Genomic DNA, 27,896 nt, shown 5'->3' with positions numbered 1-27,896 from the left:
CCAAGAAATTCTAAAATACAGACAGCTATCACTTAAAACAGATGTCAGAGTTGAGGGAGGTACAGCTTTTAGGGAGCAAGGGGGAAGTCATTTGGTACTTAAAAAAATTACGGATGTATCTTGACTACAGACAATGTGTGCAAGAATCATCCCAAGATGTTTCCATGCATCCATTTGTGAAATGCACCTGTTCTTGTGTCTTTTCAATATTGTCTCCTAATCACCTCCCCCTTCACTCTGACATCCTGGCCTCAGATGTGGCCGGCACAGGGCCTGTCCTGTCCCAAGCACACTTTTCACACCTTCCTTCCTCCTTTTTTTTTTAAATTAACATATAATGTATTATTAGTCCCAGGGGTACAGGTCTGTGAATCGTCAGGCTTACACACTTCACAGCACTCACCATAGCACACGCCCTCCCCAATGTCCATAACCCCACCCCCCCTCTCCCCACCCCCCTTCCCCCAGCAACCCTCAGTTTCTTTTGTGAGATTAAGAGTCTCTTATGGTTTTTCTCCCTCCCGATCCCATCTTATTTCATTTTCTCCTTCCCTAACCCCCAAATCCCCCACTTTGCCTCTTAAATTCTTCATATCAGAGAGATCATATGATAATTGAATCATAAAAAAATCAGTCTTTCTCTGATTGACTTATTTCGCTCAGCATAATACCCTATACTTCCATCCATGTCATTGCAAATGGCAATATTTCATTTCTTTTGATGGCTGCATAGTATTCCATTGTATGCATATACCACATCTTCTTTATTCATTCATCTGTTGGTGGACATCTAGGTTCTTTCCATAGTTTGGCTATTGTGGACATCGCTGCTGTAAACATTCGGGTGCACATGTCCCTTCAGATCACTGCATTTGTATCTTTAAGGTAATATCCAGTAGTACGATTGCTGGGTCATAGGGTAGCTCTATTTTCAACTTTTTGAGGATCCTCCATGCTGTTTTCCAGAGTGGCTGCACCAGCTTGCATTCCTGCCAACAGTGTAGGAGGGTTCCCCTTTCTCCACATCCTCGCCAGTATCTGTTGTTTCCTGACTTGTTAATTTTAGCCATTCTGACTGCCACACCTTCCTTCTAATTGACCACCAACACTGTTGAGAACCAAGGGCTGGCCCTCATTCCTGGTTTTTCACTCTGCTCTGGCCTGTAGCTCTGTGAGACTCAGATAATTAGATGAAAGTTTTGTTCTAAGTAAAAATTAGAACGTAACAGTTTGTCTCCTGATTTTGACATATTGGTCATCATTTTCCAAGTTGGGGAGATAATCTTACATTTAAAAGTCATGTGTTTATGGGGCACCTAAGTGGCTCAGTCAGTTAAGTTGATTAAGCCTCCTGGTTTCGGCTCAGGTCATGATCTCAGGGACGTGGGATAGAACCCTGCATCTCTGCGTCTCGCTCTGAGCTCAGCGTGGAGTCTGCTTGAGACTGTCTCTCCCTCTTCCTCTGCCCCTCCTCCGACTTGTGCTCGCTCACTTGTTCTCTCTCTCTCAAATCAATAAGATCTTTTAAAAAAATAATATGAAGTTCGTGGGTTTGTGTAAATAAAATCAATTTTCTTCCCATCAACAGAGAAAAAGGATTAAAATTTGAAGACAAGCCAAAATACAGAAAAAGCAAAACTCTCTGAGTGGTGAGGAACTGTAATGAAATCCTGGGCTATGACTGGGCTATGATTACAGTTTATCACACTTGGTTCTAAAACTCAAGCGAGAATAAAGTCGGATTTATGTAATACATGCCACGTACCTGATATGCTCCCCCCCCATGACATTGTCCTTTTTTGTCAGCACAAGAAGAATCTGTCTTATTAAAATTGTCTTACTGAAATTCTTTCTACTTAAGATTAACTTCCATGACCGTAGTTTCTCTAACATAATCCCACTGGAAGGAGAGGCAACCGGAGCTGATCAGTAGGGGCATGACTGATTCATTGTTGCCCAACAGAAGATCGAGAACAGGCACTGACACTTCCCAGTTCTCCTCTGAGAGCTCAGATTTTGTATTTTGTATGCATAGATTTTCTCTTCGTTTTGCTTAAAAAAATCATTTCTAAAACCATTTGCTCGTTTTTTCACACCAACACTGTATTCCTCAGAATCTCTCTCTCACCTTTACACATTGTTTTACCATTGCCCATTGCACATAAATCATTTCTTCTCTCCATTGCCTTCCAATACAATTCCCTGAAGCTCATTATTCAATGAAGGGGGCTCCATTTTTTAACACTGGGCACTTTAATATTGACTTGAAGTAATTAGTCTTTTTTTTTTCTCCTAGTGAACAAAATTGGATGTATCTAACATACAGAATTTACGTGGAACTTTCAAATGGGAGTAGACCATAAAAACGGTATTTAACCTGGAATCCTGAGTTCAATAACAACCCCTTTCCAGCCCTCTCATTCGCTTCCCATGATTTTTATTAATTTTTCAACTACTGTTAATGTTTTAAAACATAAATTTGAAAGAACAATATGATGAACAACCACACTGCACACATTGTGACATTTTAGTTCAATTTCAGCGTGCAGCTGCAAAAAAGATATGCTCCTGTACAATCAGGATACCGTTATCATACCCAGGAAAATTAACAATAACTTAATATGCAGTCTATTTTCAACTTTCCCCAATATTCTGCAAGCGTTTTTTATAGCTGGTTTTATTTTAGTTTGTGTTTTCAAATGAAATGTATTATTTGTGTTACTTGACAGTGATGTGCCGATCTTGAATGTGAATATGGAAACATAGATTCCATTTTATTTAAGTGGAAAGGCTTGGTGAGATTCCATTTACATATTTCTGGCTATTTTGTAGGTGATGGATGCACTTCGTATCGCATCCCACCAAGAAGTACATAATGTTAGATCCTTCTAAGACATTTCACATAAGGCAGAGATAGCCAGATCATTCCACTGTGGGTCCTTTTAAACTTTGTGATTAGGAAGTACAGTGAGTCATTTATAACTTAGAAAATGTTCTCCTAAAAATCATCAGCTATGCAAAATTACAAAATAAAAAACCACAGGGTTTATAAGGACCTGGGGTTAGAGGCACAAATCGCAAATAATAAAAAAAAAGAAACCCAGTGAAAATGGCAGGAAATCAGTTTTACCCATGCTAAATGGATAAGAAATACATAAACACCATGGGAATATGGCATTTTCTCCCCAAAAGCCTGCAGTTTGCCTGTGGGTGTCAGGAGGATGGGTCTGGTAAATGAGGTCATGCATAAGCAAGTGTTACGCCCAATTTGAGTTATGCTCAAACTGTTCCCTAATACATCAGTCACGTTGGAACTAAACTGTGGCTTCAAAACAAGCATTATAGCAGGAGGCAGCCTGTGCGTCGACACTTTGCATGTGAATCTCCTGATTCCCACCAGTCCTGCTCTCCTGGCTGCAGCATCCAGGAGTCATTCCCGCCTGACTCCGTGATTTCAAAAGCAGTTGCAACGCAGTGATTTTCAAACTCCATCAGTCCTCTACATTGATAAGCTCACGATCTATGCAAAGAGCTTTTCCGCATCTCTACAGGGGGTGATCTGTGTTACCTCTTTGCACTACACATGAGTCTAGTCCTTCTTTTCCTATCTATCCTTCCAGTGTTTTAAAACCATGATTTTAGATTTCCTCAGTCTTCCTGTGTCCCAGTTAAACACCCCCCGTTTCTTTATTTCTCGTGTCACATGCTTTGAAATTCCTGTACCATTCCAGTCACTATCTCTTGAATAAGCTCCAATTTGCATCCAGAAAATACAGTTTTCCAAGTGGGGTCTTACTGAGTGGACTGAGACAATTGCCTTCTTCAATCTAGATGTTATGGTGCTAGTAATGCAGCTGAAGGTCAGCATAGCTTTGCCACGGTCACATCTTGCTGTTGGCTCATATTTTCACTAAAATTGCTGAGCTAAATATTCTCCAACTGCACTTGTCCGATTTTATTTTTTAAACTTAGGATCAAGAACTTACTATGTTCGATGCCATTTTAGTAAATTCAATCCAATTGCCCAAATGTTCTGTTCAGTTTTATGTACTAGCTACCAATCTAAGGGGCTTTATATTTTTATCCAAGTCATTAACAAATTTGATCAGCAAAGGACTGAGGACAAAGCTTGCCCTTGATTACTATCATCTGACATTTCTTGATCATAATCATCCATCCAGAGTTCAATCTATCAAACCACCCTTGCCTCAAGCTAACATTTCTCTACCAAATCTTCAAAGATATCACATGAGGACCTTGTCAAATGCTTTGCTGAAGTCCAGATACTCTGGGCCTGCAGTGGGGCCCTTAATGACCCGTTTAGTCACACTTTTTAAGAAAGAAATAAGGTTAGTGTGACATCACTTGTCATTATTGAAACCATGCCTTAGCCTCAAGATGCTGGTTCCCTTTCCAAGAGGTTCATAAACTACTGAATATCAAGCAAATCATTCATCAAAGTAACAAAAGAAGCTGTTTTTAAAAAGTAAACATGGAGTACATTTAGGGAGAATTATCTTGAAATTCAGATAAAGTACAAAGTTGTAATGCTTGTTTCTTTAAAATTCTTAAACTTTCTAGTGTGCTTTCTGACCATGAATTAGTATTGTAGAAGCATGAAAATGTAATACATGGTAATACGTGATTAATTTTAAAAGGAAGCCTTTCATATTTAGTGCACATTTAGTGCATAATACAGTGCGTATTTTGATGCACTGTTATAAGTTTAATTTTTATATATTTTAATAAGTCATTATTTTCAAGGCTTTCCAATATTCTAAAGGAAAAAATGTTAAAGTTAGTCCTGTTCTTGAAACCTGCTTTTAAAATTTTAACATCATTACCTTGTAACACTGGCCATGCAGCTGCATTAAATAGCATTCCCACGTTAACAGCTTTCTGTGATGTTTGGTAGGTCTATAAATCTATGCAGAGAGAGAAGGAATCAGTGAACAGGGTCCAACCAAAGGGATCAATCAGTAATTTCGTGGCAGACAATCCTGAAAATAGATTGGTGTGTGTTAAAAGTTTAGCATTGCTATTGTATTCTGGAGTGAAAATTCATGTGGTAAAATTGACATAATATTACTTCATAAAGTTAAACACCAGTGAGAAGTCCAATGACTATTTTTGTACAAACTGAGAACACTAAACTGGCCGTAAATTTTCCTAAACCTAGAACAACACCATCATTGTCTTTGAATTCAAGTAGGAAAATCACTTAGTGCAACACACACAATTTCTCTCGTGTTAGCACTGCTGAAAACCAAGAGTGAGGTATAAGGTTGAAATTGTAGAGACATACAAATATACTCGAACTGATGCACTTAAGTGTCTGTTCTGTTTATTTTAAGATATTAAGACAGTTAAAGAGCTAACATGCATGCTTTAGCTATTGGGGATTAAAAGTGGATATACAAATAATTTTAACTTTATATTAAAATTGGATTCTAATGCTAGGCATCTAATCCAAGAAAACGAATATGTTTAATATTATCACAATATGTGAAAGACTCATTTCAGTGTTAAAAAAAAAAAAAACAAAAAACAAAATACTGGAGCTCCTGGGTGACTCAGTTGGTTAAGCAACGGACTCTTGATTTGGGCTCAAGTCGCGATCTCAGGGTCGTGAGTTCGAGCCCTGGGACAGGCTCTGGGCTGGTCACAGAGTCTGCTAAAGACTCCCCCTCCCTCTCCCTCTGCCTCCATCACCCCCCTAAAATAAATAAATAAATCTTTTTTAAAAATAGAAAATACTGAAGTCCATTTCAAATGGAATAGAAAAATAATCCTAGTTTTTAAAAGGATAATTTAATTACTTTCTTTTCCTGAAGAGATAATTAGCATTTTGCCTTTAATTAATTTGAATTTCACTGGGAATTCCAGATCTAAGTATTACTTCGTAATTTTTAATTTTCATCTTCTCTTGAAATACTGATTTCTTTTCCTTGAAATATCCAATAATTGTCGCATTAGGCAAGGAATAAAATTCATAAGATGAATGATTCCTTCATTTCTATCCACATTGAAAACAGAAATTCCAGTGATTTTTAAAAATCTTGGTAATCACTATGATTATTAACGTTAGTGTTTATTAAGCTAGCCCATATTTTATGGAATTATGGAATATGTCTCATACTAATGAAGTCAATTTGTTAAAATTAATCATAAAAATCATAATAAAATGAAGTCAATTTGTTAAAAGTACATCTTACTATGGAAGGTTCAAGGTCACTTTCTTATGCACTTATTTCTCTCCCTTTCTCTCACCCCATCTAAACAAATTCTGTTAATTACAAATTTAGCTCTGGCTCAGGAAGTTACTGACCATGCTTTTCATCTGTTTGTAGTGAGCTCTCCAGGACTATAAAATTAGTGGGATAGAACATTGCCCTGTTTCTGTGCCAATTACTTTTAAAATAAACATCTTTGAACTAAAATGAGCATTGTGACAATTTATGTATATGATTTAGAAAATGATTTTTAAAATTAGAAGAAAGTGTTGGCTTTCTTCTTGGTTTCTGGGGGCTTCGTTTCTGCGGTGGTCTAACATTCTAACATTACCCAAGTCCATTATCCTCTTCAAATTGATGAGTTCCATTGTGGATGACATTTAATTAAATAAGAGAATGCATATCTTATTAATATGAATGTTCTTATTTATCTCTTAAGAGGGAGTTCGCATAGTAAAGAAAGTCACATTTTAATTGTTAACATTAAATAATGTCTTTCAGGTTGGGAAATATAAAAAGCTTTTGAGGTATAACTGGCTTCCAAATACTGTGTTACACGCAGTTCATTTCACACACTGATGGATTAAAATTCAACCTTTTTTTCTCTTTTACTCCTTTCTGACATGAATGAAATGTCTTGTGATTCTTAGATCTATGTTGGTCATGTTTATCGTACTTATCTTTCCAAAAATATTTTTTTCTTTTCTGATATAAAAATATTCAAATATTTTACACAAATAAACACAAAATATTTTATGGACCTCAATAGCACGTGGTCCATAAAAGCAAAGGTATTGGGGTGTGGAGAGAGTGGTTGGGTTCTGGACGTTGGGGAGTGTCTGTGCTGTGGTGAGTGCTGTGAAATGTGTAAGCCTGACGATTCACAGACCTGTACCCCTGGGGCAAGTAATACATTATATACTAATAAAAATAATAATTAAAAAAAGCAAAGGTATTCATAGGAAAGAAAATTCTGACATAATTTGTTCTGAATGTTATTACCTGATGCATTGTCACGTTTTCTGTCTGAGATGGATATCAGACAATGAACATACTCTATCCATTAGAGTTGGAACTTCGAAGAATAAATTCCAAAAAGAGAAAGAAAATAAGAATGTAGCCACTTCTAAAATGTCAAAAAAAAAAAAAAAAACTAATTAAGACCCTTTGTTTCACATGCACACACATGAAGGACATGTGTGACATAATAATGAGTTTCAAATATGTGGAAGAGATTCTATACGGGGAGAAGGAAATTTGTCTGTGTTTGCAATGAATGTCACAATCAGAAATGAGCTCCTGCGGAGAGATTTTCACTGGCCCAATAAAAGGTCTTTACCTTCCACTGATAAAATACTGGAATCACAGCAGGTTGCTTACTAGAAGTAGTTTAATAGATGGATAGATAACACCAATTTTCTGACCAATTTAGACATTCATAAACTAAAGAGAAAGAGAGAGAGAGAGAGAGAGAGGATGGCATTAATATGGATAAGCAAAATACACAGGTCATTTAAAATTTATAAGTTAATGATTTTTTAAGTATTTTCATAAAACCTGATAACGACCATAAAATGGCTTGAGAAATAACAAAAATAGCTAATTTGAATTTTATTTCAATTTCCAAATCTTAGCCTCTGTGAGGATGCTAATGGCCTCAAAACAGGCATTCGGATTGACATTAATTAGTTAATTATGTTCTCAGAGAGAATACCATTGCACAGTGTTATTTCTAAGATATTTTAGAAGGTAATGAGGCTCTGAAATTGTAGTTGAAATGGCATTAATAAAGAAGAAAGTAACAGGAAGTATTTTAACATGTAGTGGAGATAAAAGGGAAGCTAAATAGGGCAGATAAAAGAATGGTGGTATAACTATGTGGGGGTTTTACTAGAGACGCAAAACCACTATATATATTCTTTGTTATAGAAACATGGGTGTAGGGGCACCTAGGTGGCTCGGTGGGTTAAGCCTCTGCCTTCGGCTCAGGTCATGATCTCAGGGTCTTGGGATCGAGCCCCACATCAGGCTCTCTGCTCAGCAGGGAGCCTGCTTCCCCCTCTCTCTCTGCCTTCTGCTCTGCCTACTTGTGATCTCTCTCTCTCTGTCAAATAGATAAATAAAATCTTTAAAAAAAAAAAAAAGAAAGAAAGAAGCATGGTTGTATTGTATGGCTTGACCTAGCACAGTCATGGGGTCTCTGTCAGGTCTTTCTATCTGCTATGTGGTCTTCAGTCTCAGGGCCATAGGCAGGAAGGGAAGACCAGACCCGGAAAAGTGTCAGGGAATCTGGAAGTCGGGGGGCAGGAGCTGGAGCCCACAGAGACGGACTGGAACCTGCTAAGTGCCCATCGCTTTATGCTGGTGATGCCGTGTCCTTCAGGGGAAGCTGGCACTTTCTGCCTCCAAGCTAAACCCACACCTGACCCAGGCATCAGAGCAGCACGGGGAGGATGTGGAAGAACCCCTGGACCAACAAGGCGAGCCCGGCAGGAAAATGCAACCAAATGGGTGAGCTGCCCCGAAGCCTGGGCCTCTCCACTGATCTCCTGAGCATCAGAATAATCTAACCGCCACTTCACTTCCCGTTTGCAGATGTCTCTGTGGCTCCCCCAACCTCCTCCCACCAACCAGAAATATATAGGGCCCAGAATTCTGAGAAATGTCCAGCCTCGCCAAGTGAGCATATTGCCAGGCCAGCAGAGTATGCTTAGGGCTTATCCTGAAAATGGAACGACAGCCTGGTTCTGGAATGTGTGCTCCAATACGACTCCTCCAAGCTCCAGACCTGAATTGCATCCATTTGCATGCTGTGCAAAAAAGAGGTGCTATAGCAGAGCTCTGGCAGAACAGAAGGCGGACCTAAAGGCTTTAACCAAAAAAAAAAAAAAGCTTAAGAAAGAGACAGTGCATGGAGTGGTGTGGTGAGCAGAGATCAGGACTCACAGGGGACGATGACACCCAGGACCCAGTGGCCACACAGAGCCATTACCACCCACAGCTGCTCAGGCGAGGCAAGAGGAGGGAACAGCCCGGGTGTGAGATGAAGGGGCCTAGAAGTATCTCCCAAAACCTAGAGCCAAGGAAGGTGGTCCCGGCTGAAACCGCAGAGCCGCGAGGAGGGGGCAGGGAGCACGCACCCCGGCTGCCCTCCGCTCTGGGTCTCCAAGCGCAGCAGGTTTCCAAATCTGCCAGGACAGCAGCGGGCGAGGAAGCGCGAGCGATGCCATCGCAGACCGCAGCCTCTCTGCGCACAGCGCAGGACACAGAAGGCTGGAGGCTGCATCTCCAGGAGGACGGCTCGGCGGCGCAAGTTGTCGTTGTAAATGAGGCTCTTCATAAGCAGGATGTGTTATTTTTTTTTTTTTTAAGATTTTATTTATTTGCCAGAAAGAGAGAGAGAGTACACACAAGCAGGCCTCTAGAGAGGCAGGCAGAGGCAGCGAGAGAAGCAGGCTCCCTGCCACGCAAGGAGCCCAATGTGGGACTGGACTCCATCCCAGGGCTCTGGGATCATGACCTGAGCCCAAGGCAGCGGCTTAACCAACTGAGCCACCCAGGTGTCCTGCAGGATGTGTTTTTATTTTTTTATTTTTTAATTTTCAATTTTTTAATTTTTATTTATTTATTTATTTTAATTTTTTAAGGATGTGTTTTTAAACGACTCTTGCAGACCATACCGAAGAAGTTAGCAGTCAGTCATAGAATCCTGTGATTATTGCTCAGGGTGACACATTTGGGGGAAATGCCAAATGACTCAATAGGTAGATGTCCCTCGGGGTCTTTCTACCTGTTGTGATGCATTTTATTTGCTTGTTTAATGTCACGCTCCCTAAGGCACCAGGACACTTGGAGAGCACGTGCAGACCGCGGCAGGTGCCCCCCATTTCCCTTGAGCGTGTCCATCTCAGCAGCTGTCCGCTGCCCTCTTCCTCCCCCGGATCTCTCCGCCCACATCAAGCCAGCAAGCCTCACATGCTTTGCAGAGAAGTCGAGGCAGCATCTCTCCTGCCCAGGGGCCCCAACGCCCCTACCCAAGGATGTCACAACTTCACTGAGGGACTCCCAAGGAACCTGGAACCTGAAACCAGGAAGGTTTGACAGAGCGAAAGTCAGTTGTTGAGGGGCATTTTGGCCTTTTCCTCGGGAACGCCCTGGGACAACCCATGGGCCCACGTAGGAAGACCTTCTATCTGGATCTATCCTTTTCTGCTTCCTCAACATTTTTTATGTGTGTGTGTGGCTGGTCTGTCCTCAGCCTATCTAAAAGTGAAGCCTATTTCTCTGTACCACCGAGAAATAAAGACTTAAGTAAAACCCACCGCCCCCCCCACCAGCCATTTGTTGGGAATAACATGTTCATCCCGCTGCCACTCAACATTCAGCCTCGACTCAGCCCAGAGATGCTCTGTGTGCGGGGGCATCTGTATGCAGGGGACACCTGTCGGGAGCTCACTGAGACCCGCCGAAGGAGAGCTGAGAGCTTGGGCTGCTATTGTCCCGCCCAACCCCCATCCCTACAGAACTGTTTTCAAACACAGCCGAACCTGTAAACAGTCAATGACAGAAGGAAATCTGAATCACACTGATGTTTCCTTAATAGCTCCCCAGGTCTTCGGTGGCTTTTCTTTCCAAATTAAACCCCGGAGTTGCCAGATTTTTCCTGAGTTTACGCAACATTGTAGAGGGAGGATCTGTTAGAAAACCATTTCAAAAGCTCAGTCAAAATTACTTTTTTAAAAGATTTTATTTATTTATTTATTTGACAGAGAAAGACACAGCGAGAGAGGGAACCCAAGTGGGGGGAGTGGGAGAAGCAGGCTTTCTGCCAAGCAGGGACCCTGGGATCATGACCTGAGCGGAAGGCAGACGCTTAGCGACTGAGCCACCCAGGTACCCCCAAGTTACTTATTTTTAATAGATGTTGGTTTGCTCTTGTAATGAAGTATACACTATGTCCCGATGGAAAGATATTATTTAAATCGGTGTTTCTTGATCAGTGCTCATTTATTTCCTTATGTAACAAAGACTTGTCTTTTGCCGAGTGCTTTTCCTAAGCTGGTGCACAGCCTCTTCTATTTCTGGGTCTCATTTGAAGTCATACTTTTTCAAGTTGACAACCTAGGGGTAATGAAGGGAAAGGGGAAAGATGTATGCAGTTGGCTGACTTAGCATTTGTCTTGTGATACTTATTAATAGATAGTTAGAAGTTAACTCTACCTTCCCAGCTCCTCTTGATCAAAAGTTTAGGAATGAGATAGTGCTGGAAACTGGTTTGCTCCCCTCACTCCCTTTCCCATGTAATTATACATACTTTCTTCTTTGCAAAGTACGGTTACCACGGACATGGCAAGGTGATTACCCTGAAGTCAACCGGAAAGAGAGAATGTGGAAGATAGATGAGACCAAGAACATGACCAGGGTGTGCAGCACCTTTTATGAGGACATAAGTAAGGTTGAAAGATTAAGCAGTTTATATATTTTGAACCCTCACAAGTGGATGTTGAATATTATTTTCTTAAAATGTTAGTACTTCATTCAGTTATTTAAATCAAACATCCTGGGGCACCTGGCTGGCTCAGTGGGTTAAAGCCTCTGCCTTCGGCTCAGGTCATGATCCCAGGGTCCTGGAATAGGGCTTTCTGCTCAGCAGGGAGCCTGCTTCCTCCTCTCTCTCTGCCTGCCTGTCTGCCTACTTGTGATCTCTGTCTGTCAAATAAATATATAAAATCTAAAAAAAAAAAAAATCAATCAAACATCCTGCCTATTACAAATTAAATCATAAAAGCCAGGTGAAAATGAATGGAGAGGTAAATCAGGTAAAAGAAAACATTTCCTTCACAAAAATAGTTTTAGTGTAAACAGCACAGACTAATCTTTATTATAAAATGCTCAATTATTATTGGCTACCGAATAAGTTCACATACGTGCAAAGGTTTGATGGTTAAAAAATAATGATCAGTATTTTCTGCTTGATGTTGCTGTGAACCCAAAACTCCTCTAAAAATAAAAATCCATTCAAAATTCTGAAAACTAAAAGACTACGAACATGGTCAAATATCCATGGGCACACTCACATACCTGTTGGCCACCTGGAGGTCCCATCCATCTCCATGCTGAGCGTCACAACTCACTTTCTTTCCATGGCAAAGGCATAGGTATGTCAAGGAGGCACACTAAACCAGATGATGTGAGTTCAAATCCTGATTTTGTCACTTAGAGCTGAATGACACCAACAAGTTATTTAACCTCTCTGTGCCTTATTTTCCTTATTTGTAAAATGGGGTATATTACTTCTCTCCTACATAACAAATCACCCCAAAACTTAGTGATTTAAAACAATAAACACATTTTATTTCAGTTTCTTTGAGCCAAGAACTCAGAAGTAGTTTGGTTGGGTGGGTCTGGTGTGGAGTCTCTTCTGATTTTGAAGGCAAGACATGGGCTGGGCTGCGGGCCCTTTGAAGGCTGATGTGGGGCGAGGGTTTCCAAGATGGTGCACTCATGTGGTGCTTGCTGTCGGCTGGAGGCCTCAGTTCTTGCCTACTTAGGCTTCTTTGTGGGTAGCTTGGGTCTCCTCACAAGATGGTGATGATTTAGCAAGACTCTCTAAGACTCCCTCCACTTAGTCCTATTTCCACTGAGTAATTTTCCATCCACTGGCCGCCTTCGCTCTGCTTGTGGGCTGTAAAGCCTCAGCGGTCTTTGCTGTGTTCAGAGTGAAGCCAGTCTCTCTCCGCTGTTCCAGCTGTCTTTACATAGATCACAAGAAAGTCTCCCTTACTGTCTTAACAAGCATCACAATAATTTTTCTCTTTAACACCCTCTGGGGCAGAGTCCTTTGTAAGTCACCTGATTCCAGCTCTGTCTACAGGCCCGCAAAGCCCACAGGTGGTTCCCATAGCCTTGGCCTGCCACACTGCAGAGGTGTTGTGAGTCTTTTGTTCTGTTTTGCTACTGGGTCTGGCAACCCTAGTGTGTCCATATCCTTCAGCATTTTCATGTGTGAACGTAACATCAGGACCCCAACAACCCCTACCAAGGCCCCAGATCAGACTCTCTGGTTTTCTTGAAGCTTGTCACCATTTGGCTTTAAATGGGGGAGGAAACAACTCCTTTTTCTCTTGTGGAAGGACAGACACACAGCCTCTTTTCTTTTGTACCCTGAAGCTGGGTAGGTTGGTTAATTCAGGCAAAACAGGTTCAGAGCCACTCCTCTTGCAAGCCTGGCATAGATTAGCACTCGGTGTGAGGGTACTTAGCACCCATTGTTCCCAACCTCTGCCAAAACTCAGGACCAAAGGGCCATGAAAATGGATCCTGGTGGGGAAACCATTCACTGAAAACATTTCTACACTTCCTTCAAAGAGAGTGCCTTTTGATCTCAAGTCCCGCCACTGCTGAGATGTGACTCGGGATAGGAAATTTTACACATACCAATACCAAAGGTATGTTCCTTATTGTTACGCAACAAGATGTTTGCATGACCAATATTTTCCCCTGCCTGAGCACACATCTCCTCCCTTTCAAACAGGTCTGCCGTTAGCTGAAAAGAGTAAAATTACTTCCATGTAAGTTATAATTGGCATGAATGCTTTACTAGTCATTGACTGGTGGCCTTATGTATTACTACTGACATTCTATGTGTTTGTCTTTGGTTGCCTGCTAAGGGATATAAGACTCCTTTTTTTTTTTTTTACAGTTCCAATGTCTGCCCCTTGCAGTATTTTCTCTGAGACAAATCTGACTTTCAGCACATTTAAGGTATTCTGTAATCTGTGACTAGTCTCATTCTCAAGAATCTAGCTGCATAGTAAATTCTAAGACAGGAAAATTGTTGCCAGTGCAGCAGCTTTAACTTTGGGAGGTGGTCAGTATATGGCACCCCACGATATGCCACTTAGGCGTATCGATAGATGCTTCTGAGCTGAAGGTAGTCCGAAATGGCAGACACAGGAGGAGCTCTTTGCCTTCGTTTTTTTCTGCCTAAAAGCAGGGTGCGTGTTCCCTCTGTGAAGGTGATATACATTTCCATTTGTAGGATGTTCTTCCCAGAAGGATCAAAGAGGCACTGAGAGGAGAGGGGAGCTGGGAGAGTATGGGAAGGGAGTGGAGGGCAGGAGAGGAGTCTGGGTAAAAATCCTTAATAATCTTAATAACTATGCCTTTCTTGGTCCCCTTCCCACAATTTATTGCCCTTGAGCCCAGTCCCTCTTCCTCTGCCTGGTTATTTCTCTACAATTTATTGCCCTTTTAAAAAATTATATGTAGGGCACCTGGGTGGCTCAGTGGGTTAAGCCGCTGCCTTCGGCTCAGGTCATGATCTCAGGGTCCTGGGATCGATTCCCGCATCGGGCTCTCTGCTCAGCAGGGAGCCTGCTTTCCCTTCCTCTCTCTCTGCCTGCCTTTCTGCCTACTTGTGATCTCTGTCTGTCAAATAAATAAATAAAATCTTAAAAAAAAAATTATATGTAAGCCCAACTCTAAATGCTTCTTTGGGTTTTTACTCTTTTTTTTTTTTTTTTTTTTAGAGAGAGAGAGCATGTAGGGGGTCACATGAGTGGGGAGGAAGGAGGAGGGGAAGAAGGAGAGGGAGAGATAGAATCCCAAGCAGGCACCACGCCCAGTGCAGAGCCCTACTGGGGGCTCCATCTCAAGACCCTGACATCATGACCTGAGATGAAATCAACAGTCGGTTGCTTAACCAACAGAGCCACCCAGGTGCCCCTGGGTTTCTACTTCTTTTCCATGAAGCTCTTATGCCCATAAAAATATTAACATTAATTTAAAAAATGTACATGCCTTTTTGCCTGTTATTCTGTCTTTTGTCAGTTTAATTTACAGGATTATAACTTAAGAGGTCAGTAGAGAAGTTTTTCTTGTTTTACCCTTTGGGCTTATATCCTTTGAAGAGATAGCAGCAGAGACACAAAAGTTCTGGTAAAGAATTAGGCTTTTCTTTTCTTTTAAGATTTAATTTGTTTATTTGACAGAGAGAGACACAGCGAGAGAGGGAGCAGAAGCAGGGGGAGCAGGAGGGGGAGAAGCAGGCTTCCCTCGGAGAAGGAAGCCCCATGCGGGGCTCAATCCCAGGACCCCGTGATCACAACCCGAGCCAAAGGCAGACGCCCAGTGATTGAGCCACCCAGGTGCCCGATGGAATTAGGCTTTTCTTGATGGGTTCAGGACATCCTACCCCAAAATATGGCACCTTGACATACTGAAGATTTGAAGCTGAAGGAATTTGAGAAATGGCATAAGCAGGAAGAATTTTCTTTGCCCAAAGCAGGTCATAAAACACAGGAAAGACTTTCTGACCTACATGTGAAGCAGGTCAGAGGTGTCCTCCGTATCCCAGAGGAAAGGAGCATCGTTATCTCCAAAGATAAAGGGACACTTCGAGGAGTCTGAACACCTTGCTAAGTCTCCTCCAGTTTGCTACGCTCAAACTCTTCGTCTTCTGGTGTCTTGCCACGACTTTTCACTGTCCCTCATACCTAGTATGGAAACACGTAGGTTTCACCAATTCTTCCCATCGTCATTTTGTGAAGATGCCATGTTGCCTAAACTTTATATTAAATAAATTTGCCTTGCTGGTTTAAAGGGAGTCATACTAGCCCGAATTCAAGGGGAGGAGAGTGTCAAAGAATTTCTGGATATGTTTTATAATCACCAAAACCCCTTCATCTAGCTCTTCGCTTAGTTGTACTCTCCTGTTAAATTCCTAAGGCCAACCACATCAATGCAGTTGACTTCCGTGACCTCCAACCCCGTCCCAACTGCCATCACCCTTCACCTGGGCTCCTACTCTTCCTACTTCTAACCTTGTCCGGAGAAAAATCCGTTCTCCGTGCAGCAAGGAGACAGTTTGCACCAACCCCTGATTAAATCCCCTCGTTACTTCTCATCACTCTTAGAATAAAACTAAAGCTCCCTACCTATAAGACTGAAATGATTTTCAACGCCCCCCCCCCCCCATTCCGCCTTTATCTCCCACCTACCCGTTACCATGTTCTAGCCACACCAGTCTTCTTTCTTCCTCAAATATGCCAAATTCTGTCAGACCTTGGAGGTTTTCCCAGAAGGCTTCCCTGCTGAGACCTTCACATTTTTTTCTCATCCTCATCCTTCAAGTTTCAGAGTGAGGATGACTTCCTCGGAGCAGCCCTCCTGGATTGACTCTTACACAAGTGCCGCCAACCCTCCCCCAGTTACTGTCTTTCTCATCACCCATTTTATTGCCTTTGTAGCACATTTATAATCTAGACTTTTCTGTTTATTTGCTTAATTATTTAGTGTCAACTCTTCCCTCCCCTCTCCTCCCCCATTCCCACTAAATTAAACCCTTTAAGAGCACTTTCACGTCCTTATTCCTTATCGACCACAAGAAGAACTATGCCTAGAATACAGTGGGTGCTCAGCTAACCTCTGCAGAAACACCCCCTGAGCTGAGAGCTACCCCTGGAACGTAGTTATGTCCTAGGACTTAGATGCTCAGGAACTACTTATTGGATATGGAATGAGTGGAAGCTGCCTTCTGGCTCCTTACAGCTCACAGGTCTCCGTGATTGGGTCTCTGCCTTCCTGAATGAGAGCATGTGCACATCCTCAGATTTCCCTCATGCAAGAATCTGTCAGTGGCATAGGGCCCACCCGAATCCAGTATGATTTCGTTCTAAATCGATTATGTCTACAAAGACTCTATATTCAAATAAAGTTACATTCACAGGTATGGGGGTTAGGGCATCAGTCATATCTCTTGGGGGATACAATTCAACCCACATCAGTACCTAACACCATACTTATACGAGGGGCTCCCAGTACCTAACACACTCCCAGTACCCACTACCACACCAGTACCTAACACCATACTTACACTGGGGACATTTTCCTTGCAATTTTGACTTTTCTCTGACCCCTACTTTAGTTTTCCTGCGTAGACTGGAAGCCAGCATGTGGGTCCTGCAAAGCCCTTCCTCCTGGGGGCTGAGTCCTGATGTGTTCACTGAACCATGTGGTTCCCAGTTGCTACTCATTCCTCAAGAGCCTGCTGCTGATAGACGAGGGTAGCTTTCGAATAACGTATAGCATATTGGATAACCAGGAAGATTTAATATTCATTCTAGTCATATAGTTGAATTGTATTACAAGCTTTTTTGTTGGGTAGAGGAGATAATTTGGGAATCTAATGACAATTTATGACATTGCATTTTTTCCTTAGAAACACTGAATTGTAAAATGAATTTATAAATTACGAAGAAGCTCATAGAATGGAATTGTATAGGTAAATTGGGGAACACCTAGACGTAAAATGTTGAAAATGACGCGAGAATCAAATAACAATATGATAGTAATACATGGATCACAGGGTAATGATACCTGAAAGTGCTATTGCTTCTGGGAAGGTATTTGTACTTTAAGACCTTCAAATCTAAAGGAACAAAATTCTAATACAGAATATTAGTCAATGCCATAGGAGGCACAGTTTTTTTTTTTCCTTTCTTATGGTTTGCCAGGACTTTCTAATGCTTTAGAATCACGAACATAGGTAGAAGTTTATTTTTCTGTAAGTGTTGGCTCTAGCTTTTGAATCCAGTGAGCGAGCCAACCACTCACTCTGCCTTGCCATAGATAGGGGTTCTCTAAGAGATGGGATTTTTTTTTTTTAAGATTTTATTTATTTATTTGAGAGAGAGAGCGTGCAGAGAGGGAGAAGCAGACTCCCACCAAGCAGACAGTCCGATGCAGGGCTTGATCCCAGGACCCTGAGATCATGACTTGAGCCCAAGGCAGATGTTTAACAACTGAGCCATCCAGGCGACCCAAAGAGATGGGATTCTGCACAGCTAGCACGTCACCCCGAGCTGTGATGGCAGTTTCAGACTATCCTGAGCAGGCCATAGGAGCTCTGGCTCTCTGCCTACTGTAGGGAAGAATTCTAGCACATTCTTGCATTGTTGGCTTAGTGGGGGCGAGGGTAATACAGGGTGATTTTCTGTAACAGAACATACCTCCTACATTTCTGGGAAGACAAATTCATGCCATCAGCTTCTCATCGGAAATGGGTATTTGCTAAATTTTTTTTGCACTAAATCAACAGGATTACCTTACACAGTGAAACATTCCTAAGCAGTCAGAAGGGCCCTGGATCGTGGAAGTGGAGAGGACAGGAAAGAGTGAGGTATTTCTTTAAATTGTCTACAAATAGGAATCTTTGATCTGAAATAGAATCACGTGAAGCTAGGCCTGCAGCACCGCGGACTCGTTACACAGGAACAGTGTTCTGTCGCAGTGCCGCCTTTCTGACTCAACAGGTGTCCACAGACCTTCCGCTGGTCTTAAAAAATCCTCAGAGCTCATTGATCTGGGAGGTGGGCATCACTCCTTTGACTTCAGCCAGCGAGCAGAGTCTAGCTGCTGATCAAAATAGCACAGACATTCCCCCAGAAAGCAGGTGTTGGTCCCTTCCCAAAGGTCTAACGAGCCACCCTACATCTGGAAGTGGATCTTTAAAAGGGATTTTGAAAGCCCATTTGTCACTGAGCCATCCCCAAAGAGATGGAGAGAGGAATGGAATATTCATATTTATTTACCAAACATTTGAGTCTTTACTGTGTGAAAAGTCTTTACTCAAGGCACTAGTAGTATAATGCAGTGATGAGTAAGACAAAGCATCTGCAGGGGCGCCTGGGGGGGCTCAGTTGGTTAAGCGTCTGCCTTTGGCTCAGGTCATGATCCTGGAGTCCTAGGATTGAGCCCCACATGGGACTCCCTGCTCAGCGGGGAGCCTACTTCTCCCATCTCCCTCTGCTTGTTGCTCCCCCTGCTTGTGCTCTCTCTCTGTGTCAAGTGAATACATAAAACCTTAAAAAAAAATCTGCATTCAAAGGAGGAGAGAGAATTGTTGCAATTTAGGGCAAAATGCTCTAAAAGAGGTTGAACCCAAGGTGGGGGTTCTGAATAGAATGATGTCACTTCTGACTGGGCAGATCTGAACTTGACTGATGATAAGATTTTCAATAAACAGAAATAATCAGAAGGTAGGGGTGGGTGAAATGGAAGAACATTCTTGGCAGAGAGAAGAGCATGAGTTAAGGCACAGAGCTGGAACTTTCTGGAAGTGAAGTCGCCCAGTGTGGCCTAGCAAAGTATGATATAAAGAAGTGGACCGTGAGGCTGGAGAAGCAGTTTGGGTCCAGTTCTCAAGGAGCTTTGATGCTGTGTAACTGAGTCACTATTTTACACATTAGGATGGAGGCCAGGTGAACACAGAATTTATTATCTGAGCTGGAACAATTTTGAGATGACAAAACAGTTATAATGTGGTACTGGTCTGGGCACACTGGGACCTATGGTCAACACTGGTAACCGGGAGATTCTGCAAAGAGAAGCTTGAATTGGGAGGAGACTTCCAGCAAACAGCCACCTGGGGTGGGTGGACCTAGGAGTCCTGGATGCATTCCCCATGTACCACCCCAAAGTACGACAAACTGGGGGCTTTTTTTTCTTTTTTTTAAGATTTTATTTATTTATTGGACAGAGAGAGAGATCCCAAGTAGACAGAGAGGCAGGCAGGGGGAGTGGGGGAAGCAGGCTCCCTGCTGAGCAGAGAGCCTGAGGCGGGGCTCGATCCCAAGACCCTGAGATCATGACCTGAGCTGGAGGCAGAGGCTTAACCCACTGAGCCACCCAAGCGCCCCCACAAACTGGATGCTTAACACAGCAGACATATATTCTTTCATGGTTCTGAGAGCTTGAAGTATAAAACCAAGGTGTTGGTAGGGCCTTGCTGGCTATGAAGGCACAGGAGAATCCTTTCTTGCCTTTTCCTAGCTTCTGCTGGCTGTCGCTTATCCTTGGAGTTCCTCAGCTTCCTTGATTGTCTTCACTGCCATCTCTACCTTCCTAGCATTCTCCCTGTGTCTTTACCTTGTCTTCCCCATGCATCTGCCTCTGTGTCTCTCATAAAGACACCAATTATGTTAGACCAGGGTCTCAGCCTTCTCCAAAATGACCTCATACTAAAATCAACTACATCTGCAAAGATGCCACTTCCAAACCAAGTCACATTCCGAGCCTCTGGGAAGGACATGGATCTTGAGGGGCCCTCTTCGATACAGTGTAAGTACCAAATGAGGAACTTGAATGAGTGGGGGATAGCTCAGGATTCTCAAAGACGGGAAGGTGGGAGGCAGCAGAAGGGCCATGGGAAGGAGAAAGGAAAATTAAGGGTGTGGAATTCTCACTTGGGCAGCTTTCCCCAGGGGCCCAGAGGGTGGAAGGCTGCCACTGTATCCCATCCTGCTTCCACCCAATTTTCTCAAGTCTGGGCTCCTTTTTTTCCCCTTCTAGGGGAAGGTAAGACATTTATTTAATACTAGAAATCAAACCAGACTGGAAGTCCGGGGATGGCAGCCAAGTCATGACTCAGCTGCTTTTAACTTTGTCATCTTGGACCCATCATACCATCTCTGAGTCTCTTTCTTCCTCCGTAAAATGGTGATATTGATGTTGTTGACCAAGAAAGGTCTTTCTGGCTGTAGAAGCTATGATTTTAGGAGGAAAAGGTGGAACCATGCTCCCTCAATAGGAGAGTTTCAATAAGACCCTTTGCTATTATTATCTTTTAGCAAGTACATGTATCTATCATACAGCCTTTTTGGTTGCAGAAAATGGAAATTGGTTAGCAGGAGCAAAACGGGAGTTTATTAGAAGGCTTTAGGGGGCGGGCACAAGGAACCATCTGGTCCAGGGACCCTACTAGGGTGGGTCAATCCCTTTCTCCCCTCCACTCTCCTAGTTTGCATCCCTTGCTGCAGGGTGAGAATCCTGGGCAAGAGTGTAAACAGCAGTCTTAGTCCTGGGCCTGCCTCTCAGCAGTGCTGAGTATAAGCAAAGATAAGATTTCCCCTAAAGGGTGATTGAGCTGCTGATAGAGGAAGGCTTGGATGAGAGCACGTGTCTACTGCCAAGAAGTGTTTGGAATTCAGGCAAACAGGAAGATTTTAATAGTGTATTCAGCCACTAGCAACTCTACACTAAAGTTGTTGCTGCATTACTAATACTATTTTAATCTAGTGGTTAAAAGCTCATATTCTGGAGTCAGAGAGACCGAAGTCTGAATTTCAGCTCTGCCCCATAATAACTGTGTCAAAGTTATTTCCTACTTATACACAAGAAGGCTCATTTTCATTATCTGTAATGTGGAGATGATAATACTCAACTTAAAGATACTTGTTAAAATTAAAGCAGATTATATATTCAAAAGCACTTAATGCAATGCCTGGCTCATAAAATATACATTACCTAGTAATGATAATCCTTCCGGACCAGGCACCAAATTAAGTGGTTTTTGTGCATTATTTCATGTAATCTTCACAGCTATCTGACATAGTTCACCTCTAAAGCCACTCCCCCATCCCCACCCTGCTTCTTTACAACTAGAATCTGAAATTACAGCTGAGAACCTTGGTTAAGGTCACAACTGTATGAACTATCAAAGCCAAGATGCTGACTAGCTCGGACAGACTCAGAAGCCCAGGGTTTGATCCTATCTGCTGGAGGAGTCAGTGTGCATTGCTTGGCTAAGTGCTCATCAGGCCCATGGCCCCTGGGGGCTACTGGGTTCTTTGGATCAGATGATAGACCCCACTAATCCATACCACACACTCTCCTTCTGAGGGGGCTTAAAACAAGAGGTGGGGGGGGGTTGAAAAGTTTGCTTCTTATTCCTTGTTATTACTGTTAACCTCTCTGGCCATTCTATTTAGTTTACATTCACTCCAAGTAGACATTTGAGAATTGAGTAGCATTTACATCGGGATAACAATAACAGTGCAGGTTTATTCGTAAATACAGGTAAGAACTGAAAAGAACACTGGGTCTAGTGAATCACACACACTAGAGGACATCAGCCTCATACATACTCTTCAGTCATAAAAACCAATCGAATTACCTGATAATTCAATTTTTAAATTACTAATCTAGATTTTGTTTAGATGAATATTGTAATTAGACATTTATAGTAATTAAGATCAATTACTTGAGCTTTTTTTAAACTAACAGCTTTGAGATGTAATTCAGACATAAATTCACACTTGAACATGAACTTATGTTTCTCTTTTAAAAGGTCCTATTAAAGAAATACAACGTTTAAAGTAAAAAATACTTCTTTTAGCGACACTTAGCTTTAATAGCTTTTCATCAAAAGAGAAATGAATTTTTTTTTCCTGTGGCTGCTCATTGACAAAAATAAAATCCGCTGGTATTGCTACACGTCGGTGGCACATTCAGCCGATTTCCAAAGAAATCAAGTTACAAACAGGAAACTTTTTACATCACACTACCGTGAAATTCAGCGGCACAAACAATAGCGAACTATGGTATAAAACATTAAAAAGTACTACATGGAGCAGTAGATGGCTTAAAGCAAGCAGTAAGTTTTCGGTCAGCAAACACATCTGACGAGGAAGCCGGAGAAGGGGTGGGGAAAGGGCCCCACAGGGGCCCTGCTCCGGAAGGCGTGCTCGGCCGTCCTCGGTCCCTCGCTCCCGGCGGACACCGGGCCCGGGTCGCCGCGCCAGGTGGGCGCCCCTCGGCCGCCACCCCCACCGCAGAGGCAAAGGGAGGGCCGGCGCCAAAGGGCCGCGATTTTCTTCTCTGCGCCGGCCACCCCAAGAGGGGAGGCAGGGCCGAAGAACTAGCGCGGGACGAGCGGCCAGAGCAGCCCCCAGGGCTGGGGGGACGCCGGTCGGGACGCGGCTCGGACCACCCCCCGCCCCACTCCGGCCGCCGAACACCCCTCCTCGACCCGCGGCACCCCACCCCGCCCGCACGGCTCCCGCACGCGCCCAGACCCCGCGCGCCCCCGGCCCTCAGACGCCCCTCGCGCGCCTTTCTGCCCCTGGCGTCCCCCGACGCGCCCGTGCCCCCGGCTCCCTCCGCGCGCCCCGGCTCCCCCTTCAGGGACGCCGGCGACCCCGCGCGTCCCCGCCCCCCGCCCCGGACGCCCCCCCCCGCCCGGCCCGCCCCCCGCGCCGGGACGCCCGCCTGCGCTGCGGGCCGAGGAGAGGGCGCGGGGCGGCCCGCTCGGCTCCTCCGCTCCGGCTCGGCGCTCGGGCCCAGGCGCCGCCGCGCGCCCCTCCTGGAGGAGGAGGAGGAGGAAGGAGGAGGAGGGAGGAGTTGCGGGAGAGGAGGGACGAGCGCGGCAGTCGCGCCGGCGCTGGGCGAGGAAGCGGAGCGGGCCGCCGCCGGGTGAGCGTCTGCGGAGCCGAGTCGCGGGCTGGGTCCGGGCTTTGCTGTCTGCGCCCTTTTCTCCGTAACCCGGGAAACTGGCCGCGGGGGCTGCTGCTCCCCTCGGGGCGGCGGGGGCGGATCCGGCGCGCGCGGGGCTGGGGAGGCCGCCCGGCGCGCCTGCAGCCGAGGGTCCGGGCGGCGCGAGGCCCGGGCCGCCTCGGCGGGTCCGCGGGCGGGGAGGGAGGGGGGGCGGCCGGCGGGGAAGCGGCGTCCGGGAAGCCGGGCCGGGCGGGGAGCCGGGCGGGGGAGGGCCGAGGCCTGCTTCCGCCGAGCGCCGGTGCGACCCCTCGGCCTCCCCGTCCGCGGCGCGCCGGGCCGGGCCTCCGCCTTTGTTGCCCGCAGCCCCGCCGGCGAGAGGCCGGGGCTTGGCGAAGGCCTGGGGCGGCGGCGCGGGGCCTGCGCGGCTCGCAGCCCGCCGCCCGGCCGGTTCGGCCGGTCCTCGGGCTCGGGCTGCGGTCCAGGGGCCGGAGGGCGCGCGGGCTCGGGAAGGCCCAGGCCGCGTCTGTGCCGCCGCCGCCCCCCGCCCGCCGGGAGGTCGCGCCGGCCACCCGTCCCCCCCCAGCGTGTGCCGCGCGTGACGGTGCTGCTGGATGGGATTTACTCTCACGGGTGTGGGGGCTGTGGGCTTTTCAACGGCCCCTGGAAGCGAGACAGGCCTTAATTTTCAATTTGCTTCAGGAGTTGGCAACTTCAGGGACACCATTGTGGCTCATTATGTAGCACAACTATTGACATTTCTCGGTGGCAGGTCCTGGCACAAAACTTGGAATGTGCGCAGCAGGCTGGATGCCAACTTCACAGTTAGTCGGAAAGTGGAATTTGGGGTTCCCGTCCCCACTTTTTGGAATTAAGGGCCAGGTGGGAATGGGTGACAAAGCTCAGGCTGCCGGTAACGAAATGGACCATGTTGGATTCAGTTAGCAGATGTTTCTTGAATGTCTGTCCTGGGTGAGGCAACATGCTCCTGGGTGCGAGGACGGAGAATGTAGTAATCACAATAAAAATGTGAACGAGACATCACACGTTTCCCCAATACGTTTTTAATTGCCGGGGTTTCTTGGAATACAGATATTTGTAATCAAACAAAAGTAAACTGCCATCGACTTCAGGACGAGATGTCGGAGGTGTTCTCAGCCATGGCGGGCGCACATTTATCTTGGCTTTAAAAAACCCAACAGATAGCGTGAAATCCACTTAGCTTATTTGAACGAATGAATGTTAAGTGGAATACTCAGTGCTGTGGAGAATCCTCGTTATTTAAAAACATCAATGGTATTGTTTACCGAGTTTCACAGATAAAGCGGGAAAATGTAGCCCATGATATTTCTCTTTTCCTGTGGGCTTTCTAATTTTTCCTCACTGCTGCATCTTCTATGCGGGTGCCGTAACTTTCAGAATCTGTCTGTGTTGGAAACATAGTCTGTCGCCTCAACCCTTTGGTTCCAGTACCTTCTGAAATGTTTTCTCCTTGCCTTTGGGGAAGCTGGCTCACAGACTGTCCACGTGATAACGAATCTCAGAAGAACTTAATATCTGGGGTGGGTCAAGTGCTTTCCACTCTTTGATCTGGTTAAGGATGAGCCTTTACCCTTTTTGGGTCTCCATTCAGCATCTCTTTGGAAATATTTTTTCCTTTATTATGATCTTTAAATGCCTTCTAAATTGATCGGAGGTACCTGGCACTGCCCCTTTGCCTTCTTTTAGTGGGAAGATAGGGCAGGCCTTAAACATGGCCTCCTCAGAACCTGAGGGGCACACCCTCGGGTGTCATGTGGAATCGTCCCAAGGCAGCACCTTATAGGGAGTGGCAGGGAAGGGGTTTGGGTGACCTTGACCTGGGCTGTAGCCTACCTGGGCAGTGCCATGACCTGGGAGGAAAAGCTGTGCTGACTGGATTCCTACCCATTTTGCCATCCGGAGTATTCCTTTTAACGCCCCTCTTTTGGGGGGAACAGAAGCAAGTGACTGCTTAAGACTGTCTTGTTATGTAACTTCACTCCTCAGAGAAAACTCTGGTAGTTTTTCTCCACTGTGGTTGGTTTTCAGGAAACTTGTGTTATTAATAGCAAGTATCTTTGGGGCGCCTGGGTGGCGCCAGTCTTTGGGGGTCTGCCTTCCGCCCAGGGTCCTGGGATCAAGCCCCACATCGGTCACCCTGCTCAGCTGGGAGCCTGCTTTTCCCTTGCCCTCTGCCTTCAGCTTCCCCTGCTTGTGCTCTCTCTCTCTCTCACTCTCTCTCTGTGTGTCAAATAAAATCTTTAAAAAAAAAATAGCAAGTGTCCTTTACTTTGCTCATAGAAGTAATTGTGTGATCTTATTTAAAAGTCACAATAGAGTCTGAAAAATGGAAATGTTATGTCCATTTTTCAATTTATGGCAATTACTGTTCTCTCAAAAATACACAGCCATGTGGAATGGGTTGTTACACAAATACGTTGAATGTGAGGTCAGATACCCCGTGTTATTTATATATAGTATAACTAATGGATGTGTGCACATAGATTTTAATACTCAATAGTGTCAGGTAGGTAAGTAAATTACCTAAGCTAGGATCACTGTTTGCTATTTTGTTTGTTGGCTCTTTTATGGGAAGTGAAGATTATTTCAGTTCTTGGTCCCCATCCCTAATCTTTTTCCAGTTTTAGAAATGGCACATCTGTGATGCCTGAGTGTTTCTGTAAAATTTACTCCTTTTACAAGGGAGAAATTTATAATACTAGTGTATGCCATAAAGAGGGGGATCTTTGTTCTATGACTAGATTGAGAGAGTAGTTCGGGGAGTAAAAACGAAAGAGCATTGGGACATGTTTTAAATTGCATCTACGGTGAAATTGTCATTAATATTTTTGTGGTTAATTTGTTATTCTGTATAGTATGTTGGTTTAGCAGGTAAGTAGTGAAGGTGTTAGAACTAAGGGCACATTTTAAACTGACTTTAATGCATACAAACATTAAATTTTACTTAATGGGACAATTATTTTTAGGTGCCCGTGGACTTACTGATGTTTCGAGAAAGGATGTACTTAGATAAAGTCATTTAAGATTTGAATTCTCATGTTGCAAAGGGTCATGAGTACCTTTTGGTGGTGTTTGATCTTTAATATACATTACTAGCTTTGTGACCTCGAACACCTTTTATATCCCCTCCATGTCCTCCTCCTGTGGGGCTCAAGTGAGGTTAATAAATCCACCTGACAGAGTTATTGTGAATATATCTTTTATTTAAAGTAAACTCCAAACTCTCTACAATGGGCTACAAGATTTCTGCCCAGTTCTTCCATTAATCTCAAACAACCCTGTCTTCCTCACCATGAAGTTAACCCTCTAGCCTTTCTGTTCTCTTGCGTTCCAGGCTGCTTCTGGCCTCCTCATCTGTGACGTGGTCGTTCTTTTGCCTAGAGTGTTGTTGTTATGGTCAGTTCATTCTCTCTCAATCCCTGGTTCATGGCATCAGGGAAGTCTTTCCCGACTACTCTTCCTTCTAGGCCCTTCAGGAGTCCTGTCTTACCAGTTTGTATGTTTTCATCATAACATTTACTGCAGCGTATAACTATTTTATTTCTTTTGGTCTTTCTCCTCCTCAAAGTCCACGTGGGCAGAATGTGCTCTGTGTTTGTGTGTCTCCCTGACACATCCCGTAGGAACATGGCTTTCAGAAAGTGCTTGTAGTTTTTCTGTTGTGTACACATTAAAGGCAAGGGTGTACGGTGTAGATTGTAGAAATCTGTTGGCTTTTGTGTTGCTTATTATCCCCATCTGATCTGCTTAGCTGAATAAATCATAACACTAATAAGACCAACGTAACTTTAGGGCCCAACTCACCCTACACAGAGAGAACCGTTTTGTTTTTTGGGTTTTTTTTGGTCTGTTTATGTTTTTTTAAGTCAGCTCTACTCCTAACATGGGTCCCAAACTCATGACCCCAAGATCAAGAGTTACATGCTCTGCTGACTGAGCCAGGCAGATACCCCAGGAACTGTCTTTAGCTGTAGACCCATAATGTGGGGTCTCTCTCTCTTGAGAGAGACAGGATGTAAGACCAAAGGAACAGAAAAATGAAAATAAAATGCACAGAAATGTGTGGATTCAGTGCAGAGCTTATTCAGGTGTCCAGCCGGCCACTCATGAAGATGCACAGGCTTTCATCACTTCTGGAAGTGTAGTTCTCTAGAGTGTATGGAGAGTAACAACTCCAGGGCACATTTCTCTTAATGTTGGCTCACGTACCTTGATAAGGTAAACCCATGGTTATCCGGCACCTCTGGCATTTTCAGTTTTGTGATGCAGAATTCAGCGGGAGGGAAAAAACCTCATTTGGAATCAGACCAGCATAAGGCCTAGATGACTAACTGGTTGGGGAAGGCGGTC

The 27,896-nt window shown here is 44.3% G+C and overlaps 1 protein-coding gene across 1 annotated transcript in view; it reads left to right on the top strand.

The window, feature by feature from the left end:
- The first annotated feature begins 23,353 nt into the window (after positions 1-23,353).
- Positions 23,354-27,896, top strand: part of SOCS6 (suppressor of cytokine signaling 6) — a 37,975-nt gene continuing 33,432 nt past the window's right edge. Inside the window, exon 1 of the mRNA XM_032872246.1 lies at positions 23,354-23,486. The gene's annotated coding sequence lies outside the window, so the exon portion shown is untranslated. The remainder of the gene's footprint in view (positions 23,487-27,896) is intronic.

The sequence above is a fragment of the Lontra canadensis genome, unplaced genomic scaffold (genome assembly GCF_010015895.1).
Source record: "Lontra canadensis isolate GAN:19392208 unplaced genomic scaffold, GSC_riverotter_1.0 scaffold44, whole genome shotgun sequence".
Lineage (NCBI taxonomy): Eukaryota > Metazoa > Chordata > Mammalia > Carnivora > Mustelidae > Lontra > Lontra canadensis.
Note: the sequence above shows the minus strand (reverse complement) of the source record. Positions and strands in the feature narration are given on the sequence as shown.